This window comes from Canis lupus, chromosome 31, assembly GCF_048164855.1.
Source record: "Canis lupus baileyi chromosome 31, mCanLup2.hap1, whole genome shotgun sequence".
NCBI classification, from domain to species: Eukaryota; Metazoa; Chordata; class Mammalia; order Carnivora; family Canidae; genus Canis; species Canis lupus.
This window is the reverse complement of record NC_132868.1, coordinates 17,329,138-17,356,644: the sequence shown is the minus strand read 5'-3', so window position 1 is coordinate 17,356,644 and position 27,507 is coordinate 17,329,138. Positions and strand designations below refer to the sequence as shown.

Sequence of the window (27,507 nt, the reverse complement as noted above, 5' to 3'; positions counted from 1 at the left end):
GGGGCAGAACCCAGAAGTTTCCTTAATGGAGGCCTCAGTCTGGCTTTTTTTCCAAGACAGTAGCCTGGGCCTATCCTTTCTTTCCTGTTCCCATTTACAGTCAGGCTTTTGGCTCTATTTGAACCCCCTGGGACCACTGGAGAAGTAGCCTGCAGCTGCACCAGGCAACCTCACCCCAAAGCAGCAGCAGAAATGAGATACCTGTTTTCTCTCCTGGGCCCTGAGCAACACCTGGGACCCTAAGGCTATGACCACACAGCTCTCTGGCAATGGTTAATTCTGGGACTTTTGATAGCATTTAGGAAAGGATGCAGCCTGCCACATGGTCACCTTTTCACAGGATCAAGATGGCCACAGCCAGGATCTGAGCTCAGAGAGTTGTAGGAACATACCTGAAGCTGGGGCTATTCTTCAGCACTCAGGAAGATTGGGATCAGTGGGAAGCAGCCAAGGCCTGTGAGCAGTTGAGGGAAGCTATTGTGATTGAGAAGCACTGGAGCAAAGAGGGTATGGGAATCCCCTGGGATGCTGATGAAAGAGAGAGGGGACCTGGAAAGGGAGGGCCTAATCTTTAGGGAGTACTCTGGAGAGGACCTGAACTGGTGATGATGGTGTTATCTTCATTTCTTTCAACTGTTTTTTTTTTTTTCCTCCTGGAACCTGAGGAGTGTTTATTAAAAAAAAAAAAAAAAAAAAATCACCCAGGTTGTGGTCACTTCCATTCTCTTTAAGGTCACACTCTGAGACTAAATGTTCCATTCATACATAGTAGTGAAAACACTCCAAGAATGGCAAGCTTCCTTATCTTTTTGTGAGAGCATCAAACATGTACAAGAGCAGCCATCGTTTCAGCACATGTTATTGAGGCCCTACTATGTGCTAGGAGCTATACTTGCCACTATATAGTTCAAAGGAGATGGGGCAATTGAGGTCTGTTTCACCTGAAAGAAACAGAAAAGTTAACCTCTGGATATCATTCCTGTGTATCCAATATTATGTTAACATTCTGTGGCTGAAGTATGGCTTCGAGGGACCATGCTCCACTAGAGGGGTGTAGACATTTTGAAATAGAAAAGGTTTGCTTGACATTCATTGATGAGAAAGGGATTACCTGGGAAGACTTGGAGAAATGACTGTTCCATAGAGTCTAGTCCAAATATCACAGATTAGAAAATGTTTCATCAAGATTTTGAAATTGATCAAACGGGATGTTCAATTTAGCAAACCCCCCAAAGGACTGACATATGAAACCAGACAGCTATTTTATTAATTTACAATGAGAAAATCTTTAGGGATCAGGGAACCTCCTGTTCAATTTATCTTCCACTCATTCTCTGAACTGAAACCCCAGAAGAATCTAAACTAATAGCTCATATCTTGAGGGGTGTAAGCTTAGAAGAGGAGGTACTTAAGAAAGATTTATATTTAATGACATTATTTTAAGAGAGCCCAAACATGCATTTCTGCTCTAAGGAAATACCTATTAGGCAAAGAAGATACTTAGTAGAAGCTTGGTTCTACTTTCCTTAAGACACAACTGGGCTCTGCAAATACTACACTGTGAATCTCGTTTTCCTATATTTTGTGGCAGATCGTGTCTCTCTACTTTTCTCATCTTCAGTATTTAATTAGGTGGCAGGCTATTTCATTTCTGCAAGGTGCATCTCAGTGTTGATTTTTGGCTTAACACCTGGAGGGCAATCTTATTTCCTATTCTTCGAGAATATCTCCTTACGCATGTGCTAATAAGAATGATTATGGAACTTCCAGTTATTATTTATTTTGACATCATTTCCAGTTTTCCATTAGTTTCAGAAATGGAAGAAATAGAAAGCATGGAGGTAGAGCATATCATTAACAAACTAGGTTTAAAATTAGGATTTCCTAATGCTGATAAATTCAAGAGTTTTCAAAAGTTAATTATATGTTATTATTGCTATTCTAATTAGTATGCTTATTTAATTGGGCACTGAGGTGCCAATTAAAAGAAGAAAAGTCTATCATAAAGTAGGGAAAACAATTGATGTAAATTTCTTAGAAGTAAAATCCATGGGAGATACAAAATATTTTGTAAAACCATTGTCACCCAGGCATTCTCTCACTGTGTGTCTCTGGTACAAGAAGATTGCTAAAGCACTCAAAATGCATAAGCAAAATCCCTGTCAGTTTTAAATCAACTCTAGTCAATTTGGTTGCTTAAAACCAAGAATCCTGTTGAGTACATGAGGTCTAGCACCAGATCCAGCCAGCTACTCTGTGAATGCCTTCTTCAGAGCCTCCTCCTCTTCTTGCGTTTCTGGACCAGGCCAGAACCACAATTTAGCTTGAAAAGTCGGTTTCTCAGGAAAGCAGGCCCTATCCTGACTTGTTTCTGGATGTCCACATGATTGGTTGTTAAATCCTTCAGGTTTTCTGATGGAAAAAACAAAAACAAAAAACCAGGGGGGATGTCATCATATATTCAAACCCTCAGGGAAACTTTTTCTCAAAACAGTACTCTTTATTCCCATACTCAAGAAAACCCAGTGTATTAAATACTATTGGCTAACTAAATAGATTTTTTTTTAGGAGAACTGGTTTTCAAAGAACTTTTAACTTATATCTACTCTATTTTTTTTTTCCTAAGTAGGAATGTATAGAGGCAAATAGTTTCGTTATTCAAAGCAAATTCCTGATCCCAAGTTCAGGGATAGAATTAAGTGTAATAAGATTCAGAACTATTCTTGGATTAACATTTCTTTTTGTAGTGTTAAATTCATATTTTAAAGTCATACTTTTAAAAATACTTAAAATAATGATTGGATACTCTTTTTTTTTCATATGATTTAAGGTATGTAAGCTCACTGAATTTTCTGAACAATCTTCTGTTGTGGTTTAAGTATAATCAGCCTAACTTTACAAAAAGTAAGTTAAAATCAGAAATATTTATATCTACTCCTAGCAAGCCAAACTGTGAAAAGTGAGAATTCACCAGATTCTAAAACTCCTTGCTCCTATTGTATAGTTATATTGTTCAGACATGCCTTTTAATAGTTCAAGAAAACTATCTCTTCAACCCGAGGAACTATAGTTAGTAAACAAATACATAGGAAATAATATTATGCTTGATAGTAATTTAAAAAATGCCAGTGAGAACAACTTTAAAATAGTATTTTACATCTACTAAAGTAGCCGAAAAGTATAGCTTTTTCTTATAACAATTATTAGTGTTGAAGTGAAATTATGTACTGATTCTTGATGGCACTGTATGTGACTACAATCCTTTTAGTAAAGGAATGTGGCTATAAGGAACAACTGACATAAGTATAATTAAGCCCTTTGTTCCATTGAGGAATTTATCCCAGGAAAATAAAGGAAATAAAAAGATGAGTACATTCATTATCTCTTTATTCACAATAAGACACTGTTACAAAGTAAATAATCAATATTAGGGGCAGAGGTTAAAATTCTGATGATAATCTTTAAAAACTAGGTACCACAGTTTTTCATCAACCTTAATTGAAAACAAACATCTATTTCATGATATTTTCTGTAGTACACAGATTACAGACACAATCCACAGCTGACAGTGGTAAGAAATCACTAATTCTGCAATATAATGTCAAACAAAATTTAATTATTAAAATTTTAATGAAAGTATAGTTTCCTTAACCGGTGGTCCTATTATGACCTGTATACCTCAGAATGACCAATAGTAATGAGGGAAGGTTTCTCTTTATAATATTGTAGCCAATAAACTAGGAAGAAATGGTAGAATTAGAAAATTACTATAGAGGCATTGCTTAATAATGGCTACTTGCATCTGAGGGAGACAATCAGACATGTACTTTCTGATGGAACTATACAAATACCTAGGAGGTAGTTTTGTCCTCCGCCAAATAGAAACAAATAAATAAAGTAAAAAAATCTAAAAAATGATTGCCATAGATTTTAATTTATAGAAACTACACAGGCTAGAGGAATGTGTTTAATGAATCCATGGATATTCAATCAGTAATATCTAGACAATGAGGCCATTTGTGGGACTGTGACTTATCTTCAACAATAAAATGCAAGAAAATAAAAGATCCAGGAAGAAATTTATAGATGAAAGAAAAAGTCCTCAAAATATATATCAGTTGATAACAACAACTTATCAACTTGTTTGTATCTGGATTTGAACAAATTGTTTTTAAAAAAAGCTTTAAAAAGGAAAATATGCGGGGCGCATGGGTGGTTCAATCAGATAAGCATCTGCCTTTGGCTCAAGTAATGATCCTGGGGTCCTGGGAATCAAGCCCCAAATCAGGCTCCCTGCTCAGTGGGGAGCCTGCTTCTCCTTATGCCTGCTGCTCCCCCTGCTTTTGTGCTCTGTCAAATGAACAAACTTTTAAAATAACTAAATAAATAATCTTTTTTGAAAGAAGGAAAATGTGAACACTGGATATTAATAATATTAAGGAATTTTTTTTCTGCTTTGGGAGGGACTGATAATACTGAGGGTGTTTTAAAAGGGAAGCCCCCTTTTTGTTAAAGATGCATAGTGAAATATATATAGAAGAAATGATAAGATATCTTGGATTTGCTTCAAAATAATCTGCAGTTTCTTCAAATAGAACTCACATCAATTTAGTTATGTGCCTGAAGCCTATGGAATGCTGCACATGTGCTCCAGACCTTTCCATTTATAAATATATTTATTCCTTTGAAGAACCTTATCTTTTCTCACCAGAGCCTATAGAGAGCTTATTTCTGCTTCAGGGATTTTGTCTAGCTTCCCCTACTACTTTAATAGCACATGAACTATTTTCCACATTTGTTTCTTAAAACAAAACAAAACAAAGCAAAACCGTGAGCACAAATTCTGTTACTAAAATGTAGTCCTGCCCTTGGCATTATTGTCATAGAATCTGAGACCCATTAAACCCATTAATACTTATCAGATGTATATGAATAGATTAAGCATGGAATGTGATTGAGAGAGATTAAAAATGAATTCTCTGTCTTGAGAAGTTGATCATTCAATTAGGGGAGAGCATCATGTGGAAACCACTAAAATAATCATGAACATTTATTAACTTCTTACTCTGTGCCCAGTACTGAGCTAAGTGCTTTACATGCATTTAATTTTAATCCTTATAATGATTTTACAAAGTAGATACTATTATTATTCTTTCTTTCTTCTTTTATTTCTAAAATACAAATGAGGAAACTGAAGTGTGCAAACTCAAGATAACATACTCAGTGTCACCCAGACAGATTAGCATAAAGAAACCTGAAACCCAGTTCCCTGTGAAGTAGAAGCCCATATTATACACAGTTACACAAAACTAGCAGTAGTCTATTCCATGAAATTTACTCTGAACCTTCACTGTGCAGAGTAATGTATAGTGAACAGTGCCCTTATAGACACTGCCACTTTAATGGTATGATGGTTAATATTATGTACAACTTGACCGAGTCATGGGATGACCAGATATTTGGTCAAAGATTATTTTGGATGTTTAAAGGAGGGTGCTTTTAGATAAGATTAACATTTTTAATCAGTAAAGAAGACTGTTCTCTATAATGTGAGTGGGCCTCATCCAATTTGTTGAAGGCCTGAATAGAACAAAAAGACTACCCCTCCCCAAATAGAGGGAATTCTTTGGTAGACTGCCTTTGGACCTCATCTTCACAATCAGCTCTCCTGGGTCTCAGCCTGTCAGCCCACATTGTAGATTTAGACTCACCAGTCTCAGTAAGCATATGAGCCAATTCCTAGTAAGTATCTTTCCCTCTGGAGAATCCTGATGAATACAAAAAAACCCAAAGAGAAAACCCAAATAGAAAGAAGCAGTGTTCAAGTTACCACCAGATTTTGTGACACTGACACCATGATTTTATATGAAACTCGTCTTTTCTTCCAGTGAATTATGTTCCTGAAAATGTGCTTCTAAAAGTTATGAACAGGTGATCCCACTTGCTATATTTGATTCCTTCTTGTAGAAAAGACTAAAGGAAACAAGTTTTAGTTTTGTCATCACCATTTTTTCCCAAATCACTTTATTGGTAGAAATGTTGACCTTATATTGATCTTATACTGCTGATTTATGGAATAAGGTTATTAAGTAATTCAATACACATTGGCAGCCCCCATGCCAGGCACTGAAAACCACAGATAAAATAGTCCCTCATCTCAAGTTGTTTATAATCTTAGTAAGGAGCCAGTTTTAGTAAACTAAATCATTACACTATGATGATACCTGCTATGTTGGAGGTATGTCCCAACAGCAGTGGCTAAGCAGTACCTAAATATTGAAGAGATTCAAGAAAACATCCCAGAATGATATTTTAATAATTAAAAATGTGTTTTGTTAGGTCATTGCAGACTGATCCTCTTTTCAGGTCTTCATTTAAGGGAAGATTCACATAATATCAACATAAAAGGACTCCTTATCAACTTTTTTCTTGCTAAATGTCCTTCTGCACCTAATTCTACAATTATTAAGGAATCTACCTTAATACCCCCAAGCAAGTCATGTCTTCCTACTCAATTTCATTTTTCCTTCTTTCTGTCTTCTAGAGAATCCTGGAAGGTGGGTTTCAGAGCAACATTATGCTAAATGAAATTATGCATGTCCAAAATGGAGTTGCAACACTTTTTCTCTCACATATTTCAGGTCAATAATGTGATTCTCTGACTTCACTAGCAGAAAGAATGATTCATTTCCCCATTGGTTTTTCTACTCTCAGATGCAATTAAGGATTTTGAAATTGTTTAAAATAATTAACAATAAACTCTCTTACTTTTCTTCCTTCGCTGGATTAGTTTTCCTTGTGAGCCATTCCTGGGAATTCATACTTAAGAGCTAGATCTTCGTTGACATTAATGAGACAAATATTACTTTATAAGCAGCCCTTTATGCTTATTCAATCAAAAATAAATTTAATTATGGCATTGCATGCTGCAACTTAGACAATGCTCTTAAATTAGACCCTTTGCCAACTTGTGTCTCCTAGTGCCTTTCTTATCTAATTAGAATCTTTATATTAGAATACATTTTCACATCTAATGACAAGAGAGTGGAAAATAATGGTCAGATTTTAGGCATACTTCTGATTTAAAACTGACCTAATTTTATATGTGTGTATATATATATATATCTAGAGAGGTTAGGTTAGGTATATTTCATTATCATGGAAGGGTTTCTGCCCCCTTGCTCCCTCTCCTTCCCTCATAGAATGGCATTCTGAATGATAACACTAAGAAAGGAGGAAACATTTTGAGCTGAGGCAGATTTGTGACTTCCTGGCCAGGAAAATACCAACTAGGACGCATATGTGGTATTTTGCTCAGTGGAAGGCTAAGGACTTGATAATATCTTGTTAAGGGTGGAGTGGTGACATGAAACAAAGTTCAGTTTGTTTCATGCAGGCACCAGTGGCCGAAGGGGATCTGATTTGAAGGGAAAGAACTTGAAGCAGTAGTTCTAGATGTCCTGGGGCCTCAGACTGTAAAGCAGAGAGGTATGTTTGTGATGAGGGGAGGCATACCATAGGCTAGGCCTGGAAGCAAAGCCTGCAGCAGCCAGGAGATAGTGAACTCCCCAGACAGCTTGCTGAGGTCAAGGACAGGCCTCCAGTCCCACAGAGGTTCAGGAGGGAAGTGTGATCAGCCACCAAGGAACAGCCATGAACCTGGTTGGCTTTGGGGAAGCTAGATAGGAATAGAGGGACCTTGGTGCTCACGTGGTGTCCAGGATTCACTTTCATTGAGGGGAGCTCAGAGGAGCAGATGAGCATTATCACCAGGGAAGGAATAGGTAGGAGTTTAGATGGGGCTGGGGAAAGGCAAATGTTTCAGCTAGTTGTGATGGAGTTTACAGCTGGAGTCCAGCCCTTCTGGGGGTAGCCTGACAACTAAGAACCAGGAACTCAGAAGGAAGGCCAATGAGTCGGGATGACCACACTGGAGAGATGGCCATTAATGCTTCCCAAAGTCCCACATAACCTTTCCACTTACCTCTCATTGTCCAGAATTTAGGCACATGGCCACAATTAGCTGCAAAAGGTTGGGAAACAATCTTTTATTCCATTTTTATCGGGGAGTAACAGTGCTCCCCGGTAAAAATTGAGATTCTGTTAAGGAAGAAGAGAATTGATACAAGGAGGCAATCACCACTTTCTACAATAATCCCCACATCCTCTGTAAGAATCATTGTCTTTTTCTTTTAAAATCTAGACTCTGCCACTTGCCAGTGGTATGAGCAATAATAAGTTAATGAATTTATCTAAATCTCAGTCCTGGTATCTATAAAATGGGCATATCACTACCTTGTTCATGAATTTGTGACAATAAAATAAAATTAACATATATAGATGGTACTAAATACATGTCCATTTCCCTTGTCATAAAGCTGATTTTGCTTTTCTCTTGACCATCTCCCTTTACCACTTTCCTGGTATTATTTTGGTTCCTTGATCAAGATTGGCCTGGGGGATTTTCTTACCCAGATCTTATCCATGAAGACAAGGAAACAGACTCATCCAATGCAGTTCTTCTCAGGTCCTATACCTTCAAGAAAGAGAGTTGGTACTATAATAAAACACATCATTTAAATTCTTGGCATTTAACAGATATAGGTTTCATTAAAACTTTTAAAGAAATTTACCAATTTCAGTCTATTTGGGTTAGAGTTTATAAAAAAAGTTCCAACTTTTTGTGTCTGTACTAAATGAGGTCCACAGTTTATGGAACCTAAACACTTCAATACTTGCTGCCTTCTGATAAGACATTTATGGCAGCATGTTTTTCTGGTCATATGACTGTCACCTGTTAGATCTCATTATAATCTTAGATTTATTCTTTGGCTCCAGCTCTTGTTTGCTAGGGCAATGTTGAACTTTAGATTAGATACGAACTCTTCATTAAAGTGGGTGGTTGAAAAAGTCCCTTCAGAAATGCAGTATTTGATTGTCCTTCTTTTGACCTTCTCTTTGCATTTTCTTTCATATCTTAGTAACCATAGAAATAATTAGGAGAGATAAAGTTGGTCCAGATCCACGCCTGTTTTGCATAGAAGGCAATAGTTGCACAGTGCTTGGTCAATGATGATTTGACAGAAAAAGTGAAGGGTTGAATCTTGGACAGCAGCTCTTCTGGCTTTGGGAGGAGGAAGGGAGACAGAAGGGAAGTGAAGTGCTTACTGTACCTGCACTCTTATCTCTGCTCTCCCCTTTAAGTGCACTTCCAAATCCCAGCGGATTCACTTTTCCCTCTACAGGTCCCTGGCGCCCACCTGTTTGGATGTACTCTGCTACTTAGACTCATGTGTCCTTACTTCCTTCTGTTGATCTGTCTTTCAAGGGGTATGGTCAATGTGAGCTTTGGAATTACAAAGATCTCTTATGAACCAGTGTACCTGATTCTCAATTTCCTGCTCTGTCAAATGGTAATAAAACTTGCTTCTCAGAGTTATTTTGAGGGTTAAAAAAAGATGCATCTACTGCATACATTTCGAAGCACATAGTAGGATTTTTGTAAAAGCTGGTTTATTTCCCTACATATTAATATTTCTCCTTTGACCCTTGCCATGTTCTTTTTATCTCTAAAATTTACTTCTCAAAATGTGAACCAGCAATATTAGAAATGCCAAATCTTAAGCCGCACCCCCGACCTACTGAATCAGACTGCATTTTGACATCCTTAGATGTTTCATATACATGTTAAAGTTTGAGAAGCACTGCTGTAAAACAAAGACTTCTCTTTTTGTCCTTTTTCCAAGGGGGAAAGAATAATGGGCACGACTAGTTTCATGTCTACCCTGTGTCAGGTGCTGGGTTTTTTTTACTATTTCCCTTATCGTCACTCTGTGAGGTTGGCACAGAGTCCCCTGAACTGTGAGGAAATAAAGATGAAGGGAAGTTAAATGCCCAGCCCAAGAGCAATGAGGAATGGCACAGGTGAGACTCAAACTCAAGTCTCTTTGCCCATTTTGCACTACTTCAAAACCACACAAGCCTACTGACTTTTATTGCTGGAGAAGACAAAAGTGAGGGGAAAAAAGTAGAAATGAAAACAATACAAAACAAGAGACATGAAAACATTAAAGGTAACTTTGAGTTTTGATGCGATTGGTAGAGAACCACTTCCTTAATGACCCATTCCAGCTGTCCTCAATTCTTTTCCAGGTTCCTTGCCCTTGGTTTGATATTGGCATACATTTTGGCATCTGATAAAAGCTGATAAAATATTCCACAAACATGAACAGGTTTCAGCCTGTTTAATGAAATAATATATCAGCTGATTGTGGCATCAAACCCAGCATGTAATTGTGTTCGTGAGTTTTAATTTTTCTCTTGACTAGATTATAAGATTGTTAGGGTAAAACAACCTGCACCTTCCTTCCTCCTTCCCTTCCTCCCTCTCTTTCTTCCATCTGTCCTTCTTTCCTTTCTTCCTTCTTAATGGCAACAATACCATAGTATTTATGTTTCTGGGATGAGAGATGAAATTTAATATCAGGTCATTTAATAATTTTAGTTTATCTGCAATTAACAGATTATTAATTATTATGCTTATTGTGCATAATAATCATTATTATGATTATTAATGCTTCTTTTGATTTGAGCAAGGAATCCGTGCTGATCAATACCATTTTAGATCAAGAGATAGTATCTCATATCTGGTCTTTGCTAATCTCGATGTCTTAAATTTCTTGTTATGTTAATAAACTCCATAACTATGACTTATGAAATCTAAAAAGGCATGAAAACATTAACTAACTGAAATGTTTGATTTTCCAATGTGGATTTTAATAATTACACCAATGATTCCAAATGGGTCAAAATAAATAAAATGTAAAAATTGGCCCATGTAGAATATACCTTACATTCTTCTGTAGTGTTATTAAGCAATAAGGGGTATGTTGGAAACAGAAACTGGATTTTTACTCTTTTGGAAGGATCTTATTATAAGCCAGTATTTTACCTTTATAACATTCTTAAATAAGTCTCTTGAAAAGCCCATAATATATACTATAAATATAAATGTATTCAATATTTGAGCTATCAAAGTTAATAAACTGTATCAATTTAACAATTTTTCTATCTTTGAAGTTTAATTCACTAGCTAATATTCCCCAACCAGTCAGAAGTGGAATGATAACTGCTCCCAATAATTTTTAAAATCCTCTCTACTCCACTTATTTATTTAAACTTGTTGGGACAGCCTGGGTGGCTCAGAGGTTTAGCGCTGCCTTCGCCCAGGGCGTGATTCCGCAGTCCCGGGATCGAGTCCCACGCTGGGCTCCCTGCATGGAGCCTGCTTCTCCCTCTGCCTGTGTCTCAGCCTCTCTCTCTCTCTCTCTCTCTGTTATCTCATGAATAAATAAATAAAATCTTTAAATAAATAAACTTGTTAAGATTTAATTCTGTAAGAGGGGATGATTATCTGAATTTTTTTCTTTTTAAAAAAAGATTTTATTTTTTTATTTTGAGAGAAAGAGAGAGAGAGTAGGAACCTGGGGAGGGGCAGAGGCAAAGGGAGAAGCAGACTCCCCGCTGAGCAGGGAGCCCAACGAGGGGCTCCATCCCAGGACCCTGAGATCATGACCTGAGCGGAAGGCAGACGCTTAACTGACTGAGACACCCAGCTGCCCCTGAATTTATTTCTTCTGGTCACCAAAACTGTGTCTGTGAAAGTCAGGTGATGCTATCTGTCCATTCCAGATACCTGTCTGTTATAGGAGTGAATTTCAGGTCACAAATAGCTGTGCAGGAAATATATTTCTTTTTTTTTTTCATATTTCTTTATTTTCCCCTAAACCAACTGATATATAACTCTTTGCCCATGTCCCGCAGAACAGGCACAGAATTCGCTCACTGTCTTGTTTGGCTCAGGCCACAGGACTGTGCTAAGATTCTGGTCTGATCTGTGACTGGTGGCCCATCCTGGTTGCTGCTGGCATGCCTGTGTCTCATCAAGCATAGTCGGAGGGCTTACCTGCTTCTGGACCATGCCTGGGGAAGCAGAATCTTGGGGGACTCTTCAGGCCCCTGTGCATGGGGTCTATCCTCCTTAGGAGCACTATAAATCTTTCTCTTGAGGTCTTGCCTTGTCCTTCACTCTATTGCTTGGCTGTGTGACAGGTCTCAGGAACTCCACAGAACCCACTGACTTTTGTCTCCTGACTGAGATCTCAGCTTGCTCTCTCTTTTCTGATTAAAAAAAAAAAAAAAAAAAAAAAGCTTTTCTTGGAGCTCAGTGCCTCAGTGGTTGAGTGCCTGCCTTTGGCTCAGGTCATGATCCTGGGGTCCCGGGATCTAGTCCTGCATCAGGCTCCCTTCATAGAGCCTGCTTCTCCCTCTGCCCATGTCTCTGCCCCTCTCTCTGGGTCTCTCATGAATAAATAAATAAAATCTTAAAAAAATAAAAATTAAAGAAAAATGCTTTTCTTTCTCTCCTTCCCCTTCAAGACATCCAGGGTTATGTTTTCTATGGACTTAGGTTTTTCAAAAGACCAGAATAGCTTCTATCTTTCTTTGTACGTGTTTTTAGCTTGGTAAAAATTTCTGAAGCAGTAAGTTACAGAGAACTTTCCATCCTACTTGAAACTGAAAGAGGAGAGAATAGGAGCAGTGGGGAAATTATATTAAAAAAAAATTATCATGACACAGATCTATACCAGTCCCTCAAAGACATTTTTGCCTTGGGAATTTCATGAAGACAAAAAAGGCATTTATGTTTTATTAAATCTACTCTGGAATGAAAGTTCTAAATACTTTACCTTAAACTACATAAATGATAAATATACAATTGTGGTATAAATTGTGGAGTTGGGAAGAACTTGTAGACCAGGTTTAAGTCTGCTCTGTGTTCCTTTGTGGCATTTTCTCTTTCACTTCAGCTCATGGAGGCATTTCAAATTTCACGCACACACATATACATACATATGTCATCTTGTTTTTGTTTCATGATTCAATATTTTATCTCTTGACTTTAAAGGTACTGATCATAGTATTTTTGAAATTTGTTTCTACCCTGCAGTATTCTCTAGCATAGGAAACTGTGTTTAAAATATATGCATATCCAAATAGATGATTAAATTTTGGGGTTTGTATTTTACATTTTATTTTAGGTTTGTATTTTAAGCATGTTAAATAAATATCAATGTATAGATTGATTTAAAGGTATTTAACTAGATAACTTGAAGGTAAGAAATCATCTTTTAAAAAGATTTTATTTATTTATTTGACAGAGAGATAGAGCCAGAGAGCACAAGCAGGGGGAATGGGAGAGGGAGAGGTAGAGGGAAAAGGAGGCTCTCTGTTTAGCAGGGAGCCCTATGCTGGGCTTGAACTCAGGCCCCTAGGATCATGACCTGAGATGAAGGCAGATATTTAACCAACTGAGGCCAGCCAGGTGCCCTGGTGAAAAATCATTTTTAAAGGGGAATAATATGTTATTTTTCCAGAGTGAACTAATGAAAAACAATTTTATGCAAATAATGTGCTCCTAAGATGTGTCATACAGAATTTTATAAATTATATTTTTAAATTATTAGGATATGCTGGTAAAGCCATTCTTGGAAACTTGTATTGGAAAGTGAAGAGTTGGCTGAGAATTTCTCTCTTTACTCTGTGATGAGATGCTTAATAAAATGGGCTTAGAAATCATACCATGGTGTTTGAAACCTGCCTTTACAACTTCTGTGGGATTTTGAACTTAATCTCTCAGAACCTCCATAAAATGAGGATAATAATAATAATAATAATAATCAACTTCACAGGGTTTTTGCAGGCATAGAATGAAAAAATACATGTAAAGTACTTAGAACTATGCCTGACATATTTAGTACTCAGTAAACATTAGCTATTACTATTTTTTATAGAAAGTGGTACCACTGTAAATGATTATGGCATGTAATCCATCCTACCAATTATTTATGGATAACTATTACTTATTCTTTTGTTAAAAAGTACTGTATATGACATTTTTGACATATTTGCTTCTTATAATACTGAAGCTGCAGAAAATTCACCATGTGTTATCCAGTGTGATTGCCTTGAAGAGCTATTAAGTGTGATCTCCATCATCAGAATGGAAAAGCCTTACTATAGAACCACATGGAACTCTTCTAGGAGACTCTCCAATACACATCCACCCCCTAAACACCTACACACTCACATATATCTAGCAAAAGGTATTGCTTGCCTCAATGTTTACATGCAAGAACAAACAAGAAATCTATGTCTCTGAAATAGAATGTCAACTTTTCATGCCAACATAGGTTATTTAGCTTGGGGAGGAACATTGTTTGGTAGGGAGGCATTAGAATTTTACAATTGGTTTCTGGAAGTACTGTATTTTAATTCATTGTCAGTTAATCTTTGTGATGAATTTTCTTCCTTCTTTGATATTTGTACTAGTAACAGTGGTACCTAATTACTAATTAAGTACTATTTAACCTACTATCACATGCCTGTGCTTTCTTGGTTTTAACTGGCAACAACCCTATGAGCTGGATACTCATTATTCCCGTTTTAGAGGTAAGGCACAAAAGTTTGAGTAATTTGCATAAAGTTTAATAGCTAGTGAGTGGTGGATCCAGGATTTGAACCAGACAGTTGGCTCTAGCACTTATTTTACTATTGTACCATATTATACACTAAGATATGTATCTGTGAGTTAAATGTATAACATTCTACAAAATGCCAGAATAGGATTTGTATTTGCCATGGAGTTGATTTTAAATCAAGTAAAAATCTGAAGTGTGACTCTGAGACTATGTTACAATGAACTTTTATAACATTTTTATAAAATATTTTATATAGCAGTGTACTTTATCCAGTTAACATAGATTTTGTTCTTTAAGCTCTAAGTTGGTTCTTTAAAATGAAAAAAAACAAAGTTCTATAAGGAAGTTCACTTTGTCAAGGAAGGTGTTGAATGAGACTGTGAAAATAATAAAAATGGCACCTTATATTTGTCTAGTGTTTATTTTAAAAATGTTTACAAGTGTTGAATTTGCTCTTACAGGAGGAGCAATTTTTTACTTTGCAAAAAAGATCCAGCATTTTTTAAGAATTACATTATCACATTCATTTAACTAATGAATTCCCTAAAGTTTTGCAAAAATTATCCACTCTCCTTAGGCAGCAGAAAGGGAAAAAAAATATGTCCCTGAGTTACTGCCCTCAGGAATGTTGGATCGATAGGGATAAGTTTATTCTGTTAATTTTTTTAAAAAAGATTTATTTATTTATTCATTCAGAGAGAGCAAAGAGAGAGGCAGAGACACAGGCAGAGGGAGAAGCAGGCTCCCTGCAGGAAGCCTGATATGGGACTCGATCCCGAGTCTCCAGGATCACACCCCTGGCTGCAGGCGGCGCTAAACCGCTGCACCACCGGGGCTGCCCTATTCTGTTAATTTCAAGGAGCTTTTTAAAAACAAATGGTGTGGATGTTACTTATTGATTTATATAGGATTGAGTCTTATCCTATGCTTCATTAATTAGAACTCTTTTTGGTGGAAACTTTGTCCTGTGAAGCTGAAGCCTGATGAAAAGTCTCCATGGGCTCACTTTGGTATCTCAGGCCATCTGTATAAATTCGAGATGGTAAAAACATCGATTTGGTGCTTGAGTTTCCTTTGTAATTATCCTTGTCAGAGGTCTATATGGCTATCCTTCCTTTCTAGAATAGCCCCACAGACATGTGAGTGCTCATTATTTTTCAAGGCAGCCCCTAACTCCTTCCTCTGTTCTTCCCTTTCTCCCTTTCCTCCTCACTTCTTCCCTCTTTTCACCAGAGCCTATGATATTCACTCATTGTTTTTTATCCTTCCTTCAGGCCGCACAAAACAAATCCATCTCCTCTTCAGACTGATAGTCTTACAACTAACTAGAGACAATTATTACCTTTATTCACATCCCTCCACTGATGATTAAAGAATCACTTTATATTAAAGTGGATAGATCCATTCAAGCATTCTTTAGAAACCAGTATTAGCTAAAATTTATTGAGTGCCTATTATGTGCCAGGTACAATGTGTTTCTAATCCTTACAACCTTGTCAGGTGAGTTAATGATAGCTAATATGCGCACAGGCTTTACCATCAACTCATCTAGATATGGTGGACCCAAGTACAATCTTTATCATAGTGGTTGACACATAGTAACATTCAATAAATGTTATCTGTTTCTATCTTCTTGTACTTCTGTAGGCACCTGGAGAATTTTTGGCTCACCTACAGTATTCCACATTTTTCTGTTGTTGGGTTTTTTTTGTTGTTGTTGTTTTGTTTTGTTTTTGTTTGGTTGGTTTTTTTGCATTTAAACCTAAAAGAATGAAAGAGGCAACATTTGGCTCCTTTTATTAGTTCACTATTTCTCCCAGCTTTGTATTAGCAACATATTTTGGTCCTTAAAGTCATTCAAAAGGATGATCAGGGATCAAGGATGGAAGCCTGCAGTTTTCAAAAACTTCAGGTTATTGTAGGCTAGGCCTTCCTTTGCACAGTTTTGAGGTCTATTTTGTGGAAGAAGCATTATCCCACACAAAGAGAATGGCACCTAAAAGTTGAGTTTCACCTCTAATAGGAGAACACTAAAAACACAGCTCTACTTTGCTTTTCATACATCAAAATTCATTTTGGAAAGAAGCCCACACTTTTTCATTCAGCTCAGTGAAAGGGAAGGAGAGTTGATGCCTTTGGTGATCAGGTGTAGGGTGGCTGGTGTCAGCTGCCACTGCAGCCTGAGAACTGGTTGATGTAGGCATATTTAACACAGCGTTACCCTTTTGTCCCTATAAGCAACAGCTCAGATATCTGGAAATCTCTTTGGGCTCACACTTCTTTGAACTGAAGAGGGCTCACAGAACAAGTCTAGGTGGTTAGACAAGCCTTGGCAATGGGACACTTGTGGTGGTTGATTTAGAATTCTCCCCTTTGGGAAAGGAGGTGCTCTGCAATGAAGAGTGCCTGTCAGATTTAGGGAGTATGAGAAGAAATCTGCTGGAAGGAGAGCTGGGATTTGATTTCTGGGTGCTAAATGCCCCACCCCCTGCAATCTCAGGTGGAGTTGGAAGTTTTTGTTACCCCGAACATGAGTGGATCATTTTCCCAACTCCTGTTTTTCTCTTTGGCTTCTACCTTATAACTTCAGCCTGACATAGAGTGGGTTAAGCGACTTTCTAAAGCACACAAGTTCACTCCTATTCACAAAATGTCAGAGCCAGAAACAGAGCTGGAAATATATGTCGTGAAGATTTTAAGATATATTTAAGTGGTTCACTGTCACTTCCATGAGTAAATTTACTGCTAGCCCTTCCAGTGTAGGAAATGAAGAAGCTTCTAAGCATATTCCTTTCAACGTCTGTGCTGACTCACACCCAAAAGAACTCTCCACCTGAAAGTACAGGGCCAGATTCTTGTCATGAGATGTGTGTGCTCCACAGGCACCAATACCATAGGTAGTGTGTTGTGGAGGAGCAACAAGTTTTAAAATATGAAGAGCCAGAAGCGAGTCTGTGAAAGCAATTTCCCAAATATTATACATCATAAATAGAAAAATATTTTATGATCTGACTTTCTCCAAATTTAACAGCATCTGAAATATTTACATGACATTACCAAATAGGAGCTGCAACGCTGAAATAAGTGTTACAATGTATCAATGATTAAAAGCAAAAAGACTCAGCAAGGCTAGAGGAAATACTGAATTGTCATTCTATTTTTTTAAATAGGAAATATCACAAAATAATTATTAAATGAAGAGCTGATTGAAGAGTACATAGCCAAAAATGTATCATACAAGTTAGTATTATAGAGCAGTGCCAGGCAGCTCATTAATTAATATATTGTTGCTTTTTGGATCTTGTGATTTTGTTACATGTCAACTCTTCAAAATTTGTAATTAGTTATAATTTATCTTCACATTCTAAATAAATATTTATATTTATACCTGTTTTTTTTTTTCCATCTTTACCAATCTTTTGGTTAAATGTCCATAATCTGACAATAGACATTGACTTCTACTTCTGATTTTTTAATGATACTTGGTTTGGTCAGGCTGGTAGCCAGTGGATGTTGAGTAAAATAATAAATCACTGCAATCTGGATGGTTAGGTGAATCAAAAAACGGGAGGCCTAATCTTGGGTAGAATTTGAAGAGATGATGGGGTAGTGGCATTAGCAAAAATGTAGAGATGTTTGTAGCAGCAATGGCCACAATAGCCAAACTGTGGAAGGAGCCTCGGTGTCCATCGAAAGATGAATGGATAAAGAAGATGTGGTTTATGTATACAATGGAATATTACTCAGCTATTAGAAATGACAAATACCCACCATTTGCTTCAACGTGGATGGAACTGGAGGGTATTATGCTGAGTGAAGTAAGTCAGTCGGAGAAGGACAAACATTATATGTTCTCATTCATTTGGGGAATATAAATAATAGTGAAAGGGAATATAAGGGAAGGGAGAAGAAATGTGTGGGAAATATCAGAAAGGGAGACAGAACGTAAAGACTGCTAAATCTGGGAAACGAACTAGGGGTGGTGGAAGGGGAGGAGGGCGGGGGGCGGGAGTGAATGGGAGACGGGCACTGGGGGTTATTCTGTATGTTGGTAAATTGAACACCAATAAAAAATAAATTTAAAAAAATGTAGAGATAGGAAGACTATGGAGATACAGAGATTCACAAATAGTTAAGATCGGTTCAAAAAAATTGTAACTATGTGAAGTAATGGATATGTTAACTAACCTTAGTGTGGTAATCATTTTGCAATATATATGTGTATAAAATCGCTATGTTGTTTACCTTAAAATTATGTAGTGTGATATGTCAATTATATCTCAACAAATCTGGAAAAGAAGATTGGCTCAAGGGAAAGACTTGTGAATAAGGATTGAAGAAATTGGAAATTTTAGGCCACATTAAGGGATAAGAATCTAAAATGTCAGATTAAGGGAATTTTACTTTATTATATAGTCATGAGAGTGTATTGGACAACTGATGCCTTTGCCAACTGAAAACCCATCCCCTCATCTTGCAATAGCACCCTTCTTTTTCTTTCTTTTAAAAAAACTTTTAGAGAGTGGGGGGAGGAGCAAAAGGAGAGGGAAAGAAAGAATCCCAAGCAGACAGATATCTCCAGCTCAGCCCAGAACCTGATGCCAGGCTCAATCTCATAACTCTGAGATCATGACCTGAGTCAAAATCAAGAGTTGGATGCTCAACTGACTGAGTCACCCAGGTACCCCATTAGCATCCTTATATTCTACAGGAACCATGCTTTCCCCCCACTGAATCTATGTAGGGTAGGTGGCTTGACATCACCCTGGGCTCTAATCTGAGGCTGTGGTCAATGTTAGGACTTCTGTCAGAGAATTGAGAAGGTGTACTCCCTTTCTGATTATGATGCTACATTACTTCAGTAGAAGCCTGCAGGAGATGGTGGCTGTTTTGTCACACTTAGAAAGAGTGTGCAGCCAACCCATAGCCAAGAGATGAAGGTAGAAAGATTCCTAATGACAATGCTTGACTACCTAGATTTAACCATACTTAAAAGTAGAGACCCTCAGCCTTTTTGGTTAGATGTGCGCCAATACATTTCTCTTTTAATTTGTCAGTTTGAACTTGGTTTGTTACTTGCAACTGAAAGATAACAAATGTTTGTGAACAGGGTATGAAGATTTGTCTAGTAGCAGATGGGTTGCAGAAATCAAAGGTGCTGGCAGTGGAATTAGAAAGGAAAGGAAAGAGAGGTATGGAGGAATAATTAAGAGGGTTTGGTAACTAGAACAGGAAGAGGAAGCAAAAATGACTGGACATTTGAGATGAAGTGAATGATGATACCATAGCCAGAAATTTGTGAGTCAGAAAGAAGACCATATTCCCTCAACTCCCTTAGGGGTAAATACATTTATTCCTAGGCTTTGAGTTTGAGCTGATGATAGGAAAATCAAGTGGAAATATTTAGGAGGTAGTTAAAATGTAGGATTAAATTAAACCTCAGGAGAAAACTCAGGATCCAAGATTTAAGAAGTAAATGTGCTGCCCAAATGGATAAGCTGCAGGAGGGAGGTAAGTCTAAGAATGAACAATGGGCTGGCAGACAGCGATGTCGAGAGGAACAGGGCTAGGAACAAATCAGGCCTTTCTCCCCTGCCAGACATCTTGTCTCCACCTGTGGCAGTTCAGGAAGTGAAGTTTGTGAAGGGGGGACATGCCACTTGGGGAGGCACAGCCACTTAGGTTTACAAGTGCCCTGCAAAGCCAGAATTGAGCAGTTGAAGACTGGAGGGTATGGGTGAGATTTCTGGGGGTGTGGTTCAAGGGATGAAAGTGGGAAAGAACAAGGGAAATAGAGACAAGAGGACTGATTAGAAAACAGTCTTTGGATTCAAAGAGAACCTCTGTAAAAGGGGATAGTCAGCAGTGGAGAACTGCAGAGACAAGGTGATCATCACTGGAGAATGTAGATTCGCGGGAGCTCTGGAGGCAGAACTAGATTAAAGTGAGTAGGTGATACAAAAGTGGAAGCAGTGGCTGGAGACCAGAAATCTGGCAGGGAAAAGAAGGTCAGGAGCAGGGTAGTTTACGAATGGAGTAGCTTAGCCAAGGCTTTTTGTTTACTTTGTTTTAGGACTAGGACAGAGGAGGCTTATTTCAGAGGGTAGACAGAAGAGAAGGGCCAGGGAATGAGAAGGGAGTGAAGATGCCAGAGAGAGAGAGGGTTCAACTGAATGAAGGAGAAGGTAAGATCGACAGTGACACAGAGAGCAGATGGGAAAGGAAGCAATACATTCCCTGTCTGACACAGGTGGAGAGGATGAGAGAAAGGGTGTAAAGAGAGATGATTGCAGACAGAATGGAGAGGAGGTGAGGCCTCTATCATGTGTTTCCAGGATCGATAAGACAGTAACATGAGGTGTCTGCTGCATTCAACAGGGTCTGGGAATCCAGTTACAGTGGGAATATCCAAATTGTTTCTCTCCTCACGAGACTTCACAAAATATTATGTAACTGTAAGCTGATGTTTGAGCTAGGAAAAAAATAAGTAAAAGGACACACAGTCTGCCACAAGCTTTCAGTGAAAATGGGACAATTGTCTGTCTTGTCATGACAAGAGATAGATGATGCAATCTCATCATGACATACATACCATTTGTCATCACTTATACGAAGTAAAAGTACAGATGTAATTGGAGGTGACATACATTTCACAACTGTGTGCTGTGGAATATCTCCTTTCTCTGGGAGGATCCCAGAGAAGCCAATTTTCATGTTTGGTGGCTGTTGTTTAATTTGGTGAATAATAATCCTTGACATCGAGAAGACCTGCTATGAATCAGAGGCAGAGCCAGGAGGTCTATCCTTGACTCTTACTATCAGATCAAACTACTTAATACCAGAAGAACCGGTAAAACCTGCTGGGCAGGAGCCAGTCATTGTGTCTTGTCTGATAAAAGTTGCCATGCTCCCATCCCTCCCAGCCCCTCCCCTCATCTCCCTCTGACAAAATCAGGTTATTCTTCAAGGCATTGCCTTCTGCCCTGAAAAGGTACCTGTGCCAATCAAGTGATGGTGGTGATAGCCCATACCCAAGTCCTCCTTTTTAGAGGCAGTCATTTGTCACGCAAGCCCCTCTAACACTGTCCCTTCCTGGCACCTGCTGTGCTCCTGGACACACCCCTCCTTGCATCTATGTAAGAAAAAGAGAGAGCACAAGTGGTGGCAGGACTGGGCGGGCAGGTGAGCAAAGCAGGGCAGGGCTCTCTTATTTAAGACTTGCTTACTTAATGACAGTTACTTCAAAGAAGTGTGAACTCCAGGAAATTTGCTGCAAAGTCTAAGCTGATGCTTGTAGGGCAAGAGTGTGGGAAAACATAATTTTTTATCGCAAAATAAGTAGCTAGAACCGCATCAGTATCACGGACTATTGATGATGTAATGGAGTTGGATCATAGGACTATGATAGACGAGATTCCCCAAAGTCAAGGGAACCTAATAAATGTACAACTTGTGGATCTCTGGTGGGATGATGTAACATTCCCAAATGGGTGTTTGGAAATGTGAAAGAGGGTTTTTGTTTGTCACAATGATTGGGTGGGTCACGGGTGTTTAGTGAGCATGAGGGGCAGGGATGCTGAATGTCCTGCACTGACTGTGCAGACGGCACAAAGAATGATCTCACCAAACAAGCCAATATCACCTTGTTGAAACACTGAGTCATAGATACCAGGGAATGCTCAATCATGGCATTAGACTTCATGGCTTTTAATTTAATGAATCAGATTCTTTGAAAATGGAATCCAAGTAAGTTGGGTGTTTCAGACACTGATTAATTTCAGTGCCATTTTCAAATATGAAGGAATGGTACCAAGGGACGGCCCCTTAGGAGAATGAATAAAGTCATTTGGATGTTTGAAATAAGATATAAAAGGAAAGAGAGGGAGGAAATTAGTGTTTCATGGGTATATAGTTCAATTTTGCAAGATGAAAAAGTTCTAGAGATCTGTGGCATAACGGTGTGTGAACATACTCAACACTGTTGAACTATACACTTAAAAAAAGTTAAGATGGTAAAGTCAATGTTTTGGTTTCTTTTTAACCACAAGAAAGAACATCAGCAAACTAATTGGGAAAAAAGACAAAAATGGCTTGGAAATTGATCAGACTCCTCATTTTAAACCTTTGAAACAGAACTTCCATAAAGCAGGGTGAAACATAGGCAAGTCAAGGAGTAGAAGTTTGCTGTTAGGGTCCTGAGCATCTACGTCTTTCCCATCAGGAATCTTCTCTGCTGTAACTCCTTAGCCATGATTCCTTAGCTTCGTACAGTGCGTTATAGTTGAGCAATCCTTTGCACTTACATTGTCTCATTTGCCATCCTTGATTCCTTCCTTCCCTTTGTGCATCACGTCCCCTCTGTCATCAAGGCTCACCCAAGGTTAAGCCATCATCATCTGTCTGTTGACTTCAACAATAACCTTCAATCTAGTTTCCTGGATCCCTGCTGCCTCTTTCCTCTACCCTCATCCATTCTCTACAAACCAGCCATAAAGATCTCTTTTAACAGTTACTCAGATCACATCACTCCTTGGCTTGAGACCCTCTAATCTCCCTCTCCTTTGCATTCAAAGTAAAAACCACTTTACACGCCTCTGTCCTTCCTCCTTTCTACCTCTTAACATTTGCCCACTGTGCTCCAGCTGCATTGGTCTGCCTTCACTTCCTTGGACATGCTCAGGTCATTTCTACCTTGGGACCTTTATACTTACTGTTCCCTTTTGCCTGAAAGGCTTAAATGGCTGTTTCTCATACTTCTGGTCTCTAATTGAATGTTGCCTTTTCCAGATTCCTTCCTGGTTCTCCTCCCCATCCTCATCTAAAATAGCCTCCCTCCTTCTAGTCACTCTGTTTATTGCACTTTCAACACTTACCTCAGTCTGAAATTATCCTGTTTATTTGTTCACATTTTATTGTTTGTTTTCCTCTATTAGAATGTAAGCTTTTTAGGTTAAATGAGATTAGATGAGAGAATGTCTGATGTTTGTTATGTAGTAAGTACCGAATAAAGTCTTACCTCTGCTATTCACCATTTCATTACTAGCATTCAGAACACTACCTTTCACATGTTAGACATTCCACAAATATTTGTTCAGTGGATGAATAAATGGCTGAATAAATTTTCATAACAGTCTTATAAGGCAGGCAGAAGAAATTACTCTCTTATTTCATGAGTGTATTCTACAGAGTATCTGCCCTTGCCAAGGTCGCATCAGTGGTGGAGCTAGGGTAGAGCCCAGGTCTTCTGAGTCCTCTATGCTGTATTCATTCTGGTAGTCTATGAACAGTTAATCCTAGTCATTTTAGAGGGTAGAAGAGGGAGGAAGTGGGCACTTGGAGAGATTATAGGTCATACTAAATGTATATTCCTAATTATAAACTTATAGCCACAGGTAAAAAAGTGAGAGGACTCCCTGCGAGCATATTCCATCTCTCCCATCCCCATACTGAACCCATGCATAACCTGGCTGGAGGAGGCAGGAGAGCATGGTGGTTCACAGCAGCAGCTTTGGAGGGAGGTAAACTTGAGTTCCACTCCTGTTTCTATCACATATCAGCTGTGTCTTTAGACAAATCAGTTATCCCTTCTGAGACTTCATCTCCTTTCTTGGGAAGTGGGACTAACACCACTGATCTTTTAAAATGCTTTAGGGTTTTAAATGAGAGAATGTCTGATGTTTGTTATGTAGTAAGTACTGAATAAAGGGTATGGTGTGAGGATGTTATGAAGATAGGATTGAACAGGCTTACAAGCAATTTAGCTTTCCAACACCTCTTTCCTCCACCTATAGACATGGAGAAGATGTTAATCCCTACTGCTTAAAACTGATAAGCTCTCAATGATCATTCAGTTAAACTATTTAATTTGTACTTCCAGGAACTCAAGACCAGAGAAAGTGATGACTTGCCTGGGTTCCGTTGGCCAGTAGAGGTGGGATTAGAGATGGAAATGGAACCTAAATGGACTGACTTTAGTTTGTGACTCTTTCTAGTCACTGCTGACATCACCAGGCATGTAAATCTCAGATTTCCACGTGCTCCTTTCCTGGGCCAAAGCACAGAACAGAAGTCAGGAGGTTCCCCCGTGGCAAATAGGGACAGAGCCTGAGGCATTCTGGTGGCCTCCACAGTCCGTTACTGGCTTTATAACTTAGGCTAGTCACTTCTTCTCACTGAATCTTAGTTCTAACACCTAGAATGTGGGGATGATAATAGTACTTACCTTTTAAGTTGCCATAAAAATTAAATAAAATAACCCACATAAAATAGTCTGCAACATAGGAAATAAAAGATTTCCAAATTTATATTAAAAGTGATTTGAATATATACACCCCTATGTTTGTTGCACCTTTATTTATAATAGCCAAGGTTTGGAGGTGACCCGAATATCCATTAATAGATGAATGGATAAGGAAGTGTACACACACTGGAATATTATATAGCCATAAAAATGAGGTCATCATTTGTGACAATATTGATGGAGGATCTAATGCTAAATGAAATAAGTAAGACTAAGAAAGGCAAATATATAATTCTACTCATATGTGGAATCTAAAAAAAAAATGAATAAACAAAAATCAGAACCAGATCTGTAAATACAGAGAACAAACTCTGAGTTGCTAGAGGGGAATGAGATGGGAGGATGGACAAAATGGGTGAATGGGAGTTATAGATACAGGATTCCTGTGATAAAATGACTAAGTCATAGGAATAAAAGGCACAGCATAAGGAATGTGGTCAATGATACTGTAATAACTTTGTATGGTGACAAATGGTAGCTACACATGTGGTGAGCACAATGTATAAATTTGTCAAATCACTATGTTGTAGACCTGAAACTAATGTAATATTGTGTGGAAGTATACACAAAATTAAAAAGAAAGTGATTTAAAAGTGGCTTCTGTAAATATAAAATATAGGGGAAATAGTTTGTTTAAATATAACAATATACAATATATAATATTCTACGAACCTTGCAAAAACAGAAAATAAATAGTTCTAAAGAAATATATTAATTACCATTGAATATTGGTACTTGGAAGAGAATAAAACATCACAAATTGACTGGTAAATTAAGTCCCCTACCCTACATGTCATATTGTAAAAGCAGATAATAAGATTATATTTTATTAAGTCCTAGTACTAAAAAGCGAGTTATAATACAAAATACATTAGAATAAATTTATGCATAGTCTATAGTCTACATAAATTTCTTCATAGTCTATACATATATCAATAAAAATGGACACAGGGCAGCCCTGGCTCAGCGGTTTAGTGCTGCCTTCGGCCCAGGGCATGATCCTGGAGACCCGGGGTTGAATCCCATGTTGGGGTCCCTGCGTGGGGCCTGCTTCTCCCTCTGCCTGTGTCTCTGCCTCTCTCTCTCTCTCTCTCTGTGTCTCTATGAATAAATAAATAAAATCTTTAAAAAATAAAAAAATAAAAAATAAAAATGGACACAAAGCAAGTAACATCATAACATACACTTGAATGAATTTCTATATAGGGAGTCACAGCACATATAGTCAAACAAATATTTCAGCAAAAGCTAGCACAAAGTATGGAAGCAAATTATTGCATTAGTAGGAATGCCAATATCATAGTCATGTGGGCAGTTAAATCAGTTCACAACAGTGTGTTCACTATTAACTCATTGCTTCTCTTTTGTTTCCAAGTCTTTATAAGTTTCTTGGTTGTTGCAACCTCAGACTCCTCTGTGGTCCAGGAGAAAGAAATCCCTATTAGTGGGGCCATGCTGCCCGGTCAGCCTCTCTCCTTAGCTCAGACAAGCCGTGGAAAAGGGGTTACTTACAGAGACATCACAGAGAGCCTTCTCACTCAGGGAGGAGGGCTTTGGACGTCCCAAAGGCCACACAAACCCAGGAGTTGCTTGTTCCTGACAGAAAACAGAAATTAGACTCAATGAGGGTAGAGGGTAGATGTTCTTCCGTGACTGAATCATTTTCTACAATATAGAAATTAAGATTTGATCTACTCCCCTCTCCAACTTCAGGGCGCATTCTTCATGACCAAAGTTTAAACAAAAGTCTGAATTTCTATGGTTCATTCCTCATTTCAGGATCTTTTTTTGCATATATTAACCATGGAAATCAGAACATTTAGGGAGGATCTAGGCAAATGTGCCCCAGGAACAGAGAGTGGCTTGAGCGTGAAGGGATATGGCTTCTATGTAGCCACGTGGAAGATGCCATAGAGTCACCTGAGATTTCCGGCTACAGAAGTAGTAGTCTTTTACTACCTTAAGGCTTTTTTAACCATTGCTGTGGTTTCTTAGAAGTCAATGAATAAGTCTTGGCCTATAGTAGTGGGTTTGTATCTCCATAGTAATTGTGCATAACAGTTTTCTAGGTGGACTTGAGTTCCTACAGAAATGATGCAAGCTGACCTATTTGAATATGTAAAGAAAACATTAAAATTCCTTTTAGAGCACCACAGCTCCTAGTAGGGTGCTCTTTCCACTTCTAAGCCCCCTGACATCTGTTCCTCATGATAATGAATTAATTTCTCATACACATTATTCCCTGCTGCACTACTGCAGGCCAGACCCTTGAAACCTTAAGCCCAAGTTACTGAGAGAGTCTATTTCTCCCGTTTTACCCCAGTCCACAGATTGATTTTTTTTATTTTTTTTAAGAGTTTTATTTATTTATTCATGAGAGACAGAGAGAGACAGAGGCATAGGCAGAGAGAGAAGCAGGCTCTCCACCTGGAGCCCAATGAGGGACTAGATCCTAGGACCCCAGGATTACACCATGAGCCAAAGGCAGAGGCTTAACCACTGAGTCACCCAGAGTCCCCATACATTGGTCTTCTATCATGCTTTTGTCTTTATCCTCCCTTCCAGACAATGTCTCCTTGCTGCTTACTATTCAAGCTTTTGGGACTTACTTTCAAACCCTCCAAAATCTGTACTAATAAGCTATCATTTAGCAGCTGTTCTCTGTAT

At 38.2% G+C, this 27,507-nt stretch overlaps 1 long non-coding RNA gene across 1 annotated transcript; it reads right to left on the bottom strand.

Annotated features, from left to right (window-relative positions):
* Positions 1 to 885: 885 nt before the first annotated feature.
* On the bottom strand, positions 886 to 26,439 carry LOC140622412 (uncharacterized). Its single transcript, XR_012022186.1, has 3 exons — positions 26,353 to 26,439; positions 8,472 to 8,536; positions 886 to 2,412 (listed from the first exon to the last, which is right to left on the bottom strand). It is a non-coding gene; the product is annotated as an uncharacterized lncRNA (long non-coding RNA).
* Between the last annotated feature and the right edge of the window lie 1,068 nt (positions 26,440 to 27,507).